We start from the raw sequence: 7,351 nt of genomic DNA on the forward strand, positions 1-7,351 counted from the left end.
CCCCCCCCTCCCCCCCCCCCCCATGTTCCTGGGAACCGGCAGCGGCGTGGGGTGAAGTGGTGGGGGGGTGGGCACATAAGAGCTGGAAACGGAGTGAGGGGCATGCACGGGGCTGGAGGCAGAGCGGAGGCTTTGTGGGGTTCTCTGTCTCCACCTTGCTCCTCTCCCCTTCCCCATCATTCATGACTGGCAGTTTGCTAGTGTTTTAATAAATGGCTAATCACCTATATATTTCAGTAAGTTTGTATTTCATCATCATAGCTTATAGCACTCTATACCCACTTTTTGTCTTGGTGTGCTTATAACTTTTCATAAATCTATTACTCATGTCTGTAGTATGTATATTATATTCCATAGTCCCTTTTATAAATCATGCATTTATTGAAACTTCAGTGTAAGATGTGTGTGACCATTCTATATGTTCCTTACTTTCTTGTCATAATCTGTGGTTTCTTTCTCATCTGTTCATTCTTTGGCAAATATTTTTGCATATATTTAAACTCTACTCCTGTGAATTGTTCTATGGGCTACTCACAACAGTAAGCTTATTTTCATATGTAAGTGTTTGCAGGACATGGGCCTATATTTTTCTCTCTATTACATTCCTATATAATCTGTTGCATTTGTTCCCATTTGTATGACATTGCTAATTTCTCTTCTACTGTCTCAGTCCTCATTGACATTGCAACACTCATAGGATGTATTTAGGAATTTTGTATAGTCATTCTGTTACATTTATCCTTCTTGGTCATAAAACTCAGCTTTAATTCATTATTATTTAATGTTTCTATAGAAACATAGATGAGCATGGCACTTTCCATGTATAAAAAAAGATGAGATTCTTCCATGAAGATATTATTTTCTGACTTGGATAATAGACCCATAGTTACCAAACAAAGGTGTTTCTAGGAATGACAGGGTCTTTATTAACGAAAGATAAGGAGATACCCTGCCATGTTCTTGCTTACTTAGTTGTGGGCTTATATGATTTTTTTGTAACTATATTAGTGTCATATTTTGTAAATAAATATTATTTTGTTGGAGTAAAATCCTGAAAATGAGCAGGTTTAATAGAGGTCATTATTGAAAAATCATCTGAAAGATATAACCTCTAAGAGGGGTTTAAAAGAAATGTTTTGGGTTGGCACACAAGGTCTATCTGTATGTTCTAAGAATGGTGAGAGGTCAGAATGATGGGCAAAGGAAACACTACATTGGCAGAGTTAGCATGCAAACTGGGTGGGGGTTGGTACAGCAGAGCTTTAAAAGACCTTGAAGGTGACCTTGATAAGTTTTTGGATTTTATTTAGAAGATGATAGGATGATGCAAACATTTATGAAGGAAACACTGTTGCCAATTTTCAATTAACTGGTTATAAATTTATGGACAAGCGCTAAAAATTCTCATCCATAAAGACTGATTAAAAAAAAGAAAAGAAAAATGGAGCCATCCTTAAAAAGAAGAAAACAAACAGTGCTCTTGATTGAAGAGCGATCAAAGAATGAGTCTGGATGCAACAGATGGGGTGGAGTAGTACCACCTTGTGTCTGAGCAGCAATGCAGCACCCTTCAGGGAGCTCTCTGCCAGGACTTTTGTTGTCCATGGAAATCTTTGTAATGCCTCCCCACCCAGCAGTGTACTTCTGTTACCTGCCTGTAGTGGTCACTTGCCTGAAAGATAGGTGGGACCACATGGACTCGGGTAGTGTGACACACAGGGCAGGACAGGGAGGAGGCAGTGCAGCTCGGATGAGCTGCAGGACCAGGATAGGGGAGAGGGGGTGGGTGGGCATCCATGCTGGGATGGGGTGAAGTATGGCTGGCAGGGGTAAGGTTGGGGGTGTTCTGGGGTAGGTACAGTAAGTGCAAGGTATGGTAAGGGATACCAAAATGTGGGTTGGAGGATGGAAGGTGCATTATAGTGTAAAATCACTGCTGCAATCAAGTAAGTCTGTGTTAAAAGTTGGTGTTAAAGTCCTTCATTTCAACCCAGCCCTTGTTATTGCCTTCCAGGGCCTGGCAAAAGGGTTACATTTACATTATATAAAACAAAATGTCAGTAAAAAGTTTGGTTGTCAGGAAAAGTTTGTGGATTCTCAGTAGGAAAAAAATGCTTGGGTTGACAATGTTTGGAGGAGGGAATTAGAGGAGTGGCCTGGGAAGACATTAAGGAGTGTGAATCAATTTAAGAAATCTAGGCTGCAATGATCTTCTTAGGTTATGGGGTTTGGTAGCAGGGATAGAATTGGGAGACCTTGGCAAGGAATAACCTGTCAAATTTAGGAGCATCCTCCATGCTGGAGGGCATAAAGAAGCAAATGAGAACAAGAGTAGAGTTGTTAACTATTGCAGATAAAGGTATTGAAAGATGATGAAATTTTGACTGAGAGGAATTTTAGCAAGAAGATAAATGTGTGTCAAAATGGTCAGTTTGACTGTTATCTTGATATCTACAGAGAGCTGTCAAGGAGGCAGCTAGAGATAAGTGAAGGAGAGAGGCACATTTGGGGAGATAAGAAAGCAGATGTAAGTAGAGCTAACATCTCCTGCTTTATAAATGTAGTCTCATTAATTGTGTTCAAATATATTTTTCCCAATAGCCAGGTATTTGTTTGTAAGAAATCACACAGTCTCACTCGGAAATTCTATGTAGTTTTAAATATACTTGTGACAACCAGGCTAGAAGAACCCATCTTAGCTGGCTTACTAAATTTAGCTGGAAGTGGCTGTCAGTACTGAATCTCATCTACAGCCCATCTTAAATATAGTTGGAAGAATAGAATAGACTCAGTCTAAACAGTTTAGTCTATTTCTTATCGTTGGAAGATCCTGGGCTATAATGTATACGCCAACACTTGGTCTGAATATCTGGATAACCACTAGAGAAATTCACAGGAAGTGTAGAGGAGAGGAATCTTTGCCCTTCCTACTTTAGTCATAAATTAGAGACTTCATGATGTTGATGGGATGAATCCATGTGTCGGTAGATTCATAATTCTTGTTTCCACCTTGCCCTTAGCCTGACCTATCTCTTTTTACCCATGTTGGCACCCACAAGATCATGCTTATAGGACTTCCAGAAGAGCAGTGTCAAATTCACCTGAGGCTCTGGACTAAGCATACATCCTGCTATCTCTTGAGCAGCAAAACCACATTAGTTTCACAACCTTATGGTACTCCCAACTATGGAAGAATGTGCTATTTTGTTCTGTCCAGTTCTCATTGGCTTTACTGGGAACCTCACTCATACATGCAGGGGAAGAATTTAGCTATTAAACATTCTTGACTTAGCTGCTATTTTATACTGCTTGTTTCCACTAATGACTAACTTTACTGTATGATTTAAAAAGTAAGGCGTTCAGCTGAAATAACCTATTAAGCTATCTCACGCCCTTAGAGACTAGTAAAAGAACCAAAGTGCTGAAAACAGCAAGGCAAATTCTCCCTACTTTCAGGTCCTAATTCATTAATGATAGTATGCATTATTCATGCAACATTTAAACAGGTTTCTGTTGGGGGGGAAATTGCTTAAAAGTACACACTGTGAGAAAAGTGGCCCCAACTGCCATTCTCAGATCAATATTCTCTCCTGTCAGTTTCTCTTTCTACTAGGCATCAATGGTGTGAGTGGTCCCCATGCTGTATTTGTTCTTTGTGCTTCAGAAGGTCAAGAGCCTGTTTATTTCTTTCCTTCTCTTCTCATCCACACAATGGCAAGCAAATCAGATCCCTGTTACCCAAATGTTAAGATATTATTTGAATATTTATCTGTATTATTTTAAAACATACATGCTTTCCAGCAAATGGGCTCTGCATTATTGAATATTCATTTTAAGCCAACAGTCATCAAGACCACCTCTTTTCTGTGGAGCCCTTGTTTTTGTGGCTTGCAGAATGAGACACTTGAGTGAATTGGTGAAAGACTCAAGTGTTCAGCAACAAGGGCAAGTTACGCTAGACACTAGGAAGAATTTTCTCACTCTGAGGACAGTTGAACACTGGGATGGATGACCGAGAGGTTGTGGAATCTGCATCTTTCGATGTTTTTAAATGTGAGTTGTACAAGCATTGGTCTGGGAATATTCCTGCTCTGAGCAGACTGTTTGACTAGATGACCTCTGAGGGCCCTTCTAGCCCATTTTTTCTCATGGCAGTAGACTGATTAACACAATCTTTCCTTCTGAAATGAAAAAGCTGCAAAGTTATTGTTTGTAGGCCCGGTTGTGCAGAAACCTTGCCATTTGAGTAACTTATTCATTTGAAAAGTCCTGTTTTCTGTTTCGGGCTGATGTTTAAAGATGGCCAAATAAACATAGTTGAATAACCATTAGAATTATGTTTAATATTATGAGCAAGTGCCATTATATCTGAGGGACTATTTTTATCTACTTATTTCAATTTTTATGGAACCAGTGAAGGACTGCAGGCACTTCCATGAAAAATGAGTGATCTTCTGTTCCTTTTAGCAGTTCACTTAATTTGCATACATCTGCCCAAGAAATATGAGTGAACCACTTCTGGCACAAATGTGGGTTTTTTTGCTCTCTGATACAGCCTCTTTAGAATGTATTTGATTGCTTAAATCTGGAAGATAAATCATAAATTTGTGAGTAGCATGATCCTATACATTAAAATCCTGTTCATGAGAATGTTTATGTAAAAAATTAAGTTGCTGGGCTATTCTGTGTAATATGAATGAATATTGTGATATATGTTTCAGGTATTAATCTCTTTCTTCATGCACACATGATCTTTATATAAGAGAATCTTTGTAATAATGTTCTATGGCCAGCCTGGGAACATAATACTACACAGGAGATACTAAGGCTACTTTACTCCCAATGCCAGCAAAGGAGAATCTAACCAAGCAAAATTAAAGAATTTGTAGCAAACACAGATCCAGTTAGTGGACAGTGTTTAAGTAGAGGAGGAAGTACTTAGATTTAATTATAGTTAGTGTACCTGTGCAAAATACCCAGTCTGAGACTCTTGAGTTAATGTTTCTCAAACTACTTATGGATTATGCAGCAAATATCTAGAGGGCATGCAAAATGATTAAATGGAAAAGCAGAAGACACAAGAGGAGAAATATAAATAAAATGACCATCAAGGACATTTTTACATGGAAATGCAGGAAGTGGGGGTGCTTTAATTAGCAAGCCACACTAATTAAAAACACCCGAGTGTCACGTGTATCAGCGTCCCCCACGTTGAGTGAGCTTTAGTTCAAAGCACCCCACCACCATTTTTCACCATAGCTACACTGATGCATGTGACGCAGGAGCCTGCTGGAGCAGGTTTATTTCTGTGCTCCAGCAGACTCCATCAGATCTGCTCCAGCATGCTGGATTTCCAGCATGTCAGATGTAGCTCCCTACATGTCTATAGGAGCCCCAAGCCTACAGTGTGGTTTTTTGGGGTTTTTTTTAGCATGTTGGAAAGAATAGTGTGGTATAGATGACCTAGTGTTACCTTTTTATTATCCATAACATGGAATCATGATGGTACGTGTTAATATAACAAACTTAGAAAGTAATATACAGCCTAAGGCAGTTTGAGAATTGCTAGTTTGAGTTAGTTTATTTGGATTTGCATTCGGCAAATAACAACTTCTGACTATCATCACCAGGTCATACTGAAACAGTGGTATAACTTTCATTTCATATTTAATGGATAAACATTTTATTTTACATTTCAAACATATCATGAATCACACCTCACATAAGGACAAGAATATTATAAGATGTTCTGCACTATATCCACTGTTATGCACTGGTTGCTTCTCACCCCTTTGATACAGTACACCCATAGGCTTGACTTAGTCAGACAATTGAGCTGAGCTTCCTGTTCTTTCCCATTGCTAGAGCAGCACAAAGCCATTGGAGCACACTAGTGAATCAGTCCTATCTTTTGATTTATGCATAAGGAGATTTTTTTCAAAGGTACAAACAGAAGCAAGGCACCCATCTTCCACTGATTTCTGATGAGTAGGTGGGCCTGAACTCTCTTGTGCTTATGAAACTCTCTCTTTTTAAAAGTACAAATGAAAAAGACAATGAGCATGTAACAGTAAAGTTTGATCCTGCATATCTTGTCACCGGAAGTTTTGGAAGAAAGAATACAATATAAATGTCCCCACTGGGTTTTGGTAGTTGTTTAGCAGCTAATGCTGTAGGTCCAATGCTATGGTTCTCAACTTTTTTAGATTCAAGGCACCTCTTGGAAAAAGCTACTTTAGGTTTCCCTTGTTTATTGGCCACAATAAAAAGAGCAATTCTTCTCTTGCAAGGAACTCAGCAAGATCCCAACAGGCCAGAAAGTTTTTAAAACCATGAATTCCTATATGAAATTTCTGGGTTTATCTTGTGAATCATGTTTGCACAACAATGCTAACATTGTACAGCACCACAGTACCCTTGAAAGGATCTAATATGTGCACATTTTGTCATTTGTCATAAAATTCCTCTATTTTTCTTGATGTCAAAAAAAAAAAGTGAAAGCTAAGAACTCACTTTTCTGAGGGGTGCTTTAAATCTAATAACACCCTGGTTGAGAAACATTAGACAGTGTTTACATTCTTTATGTGACTTTGTTTCCCATTCTTCTCACTCACTAGCTAGAGAACCATGAATATCATGTGAAAGAAATGAGCAGTAAAGAAGGGTAGCATGAAAAATGGAAAACCAAATAATCACTTTTGTCATAAGACAGCAAGGTGAGGAAAAGGAGTGAGGGCTGAATCAGAAAACATCTTATTTATGTGCCATTTTCTTAGGATGATCATCAAACAAGAAGGAGTGTGTGTGTACAGATACAGCCCTAAATCGGATCCTTTTTTGAAACATTATTCTGTCACAGTGGGTAGGGAGATGAGAAGTCCTTTTGATTTTAAGTACAGGATAAAAATAAGAGTAGGATTTTTTTTCCCCCTACATCTTCACTTCTGCGTGGATTTATTATTGTGTGTTAGCCCTAAATTAGAAGCAGCAGCACGTACCTTGTATGTGCTGTAATTTTTAAAAGGTGGGTATAAACCAACTTTCTATATATTTTGAAAATGTTCACATTCTCTTGTACATGTCTACAGATGTTTACACCTCTTTAGAACAAAAGGATTAGGTCACAGATTTCAGTCAAAAGGCCAAGGTCAAAGATCTATGTAAGTATAGCAGTCCTTCAGGCTATCATGGTTAAAGCATGCCAGTTCTGCAGTCAGTGGCCTGCAAGGGAATGGTGGAATTCCATCTTCCCATATACAGTTCCCCAGGCACCCAGTTAGAGCTGGAACAGACTGGAGGAGGCAGTCTTTGGCATGAATCTAGAGTGAGGCTTCAAACTCCACCCCCCCCC

This window comes from Gavialis gangeticus, unplaced genomic scaffold (assembly GCF_001723915.1).
Source record: "Gavialis gangeticus isolate Ggan-Ray unplaced genomic scaffold, GavGan_comp1, whole genome shotgun sequence".
NCBI classification, from domain to species: domain Eukaryota; kingdom Metazoa; phylum Chordata; order Crocodylia; family Gavialidae; genus Gavialis; species Gavialis gangeticus.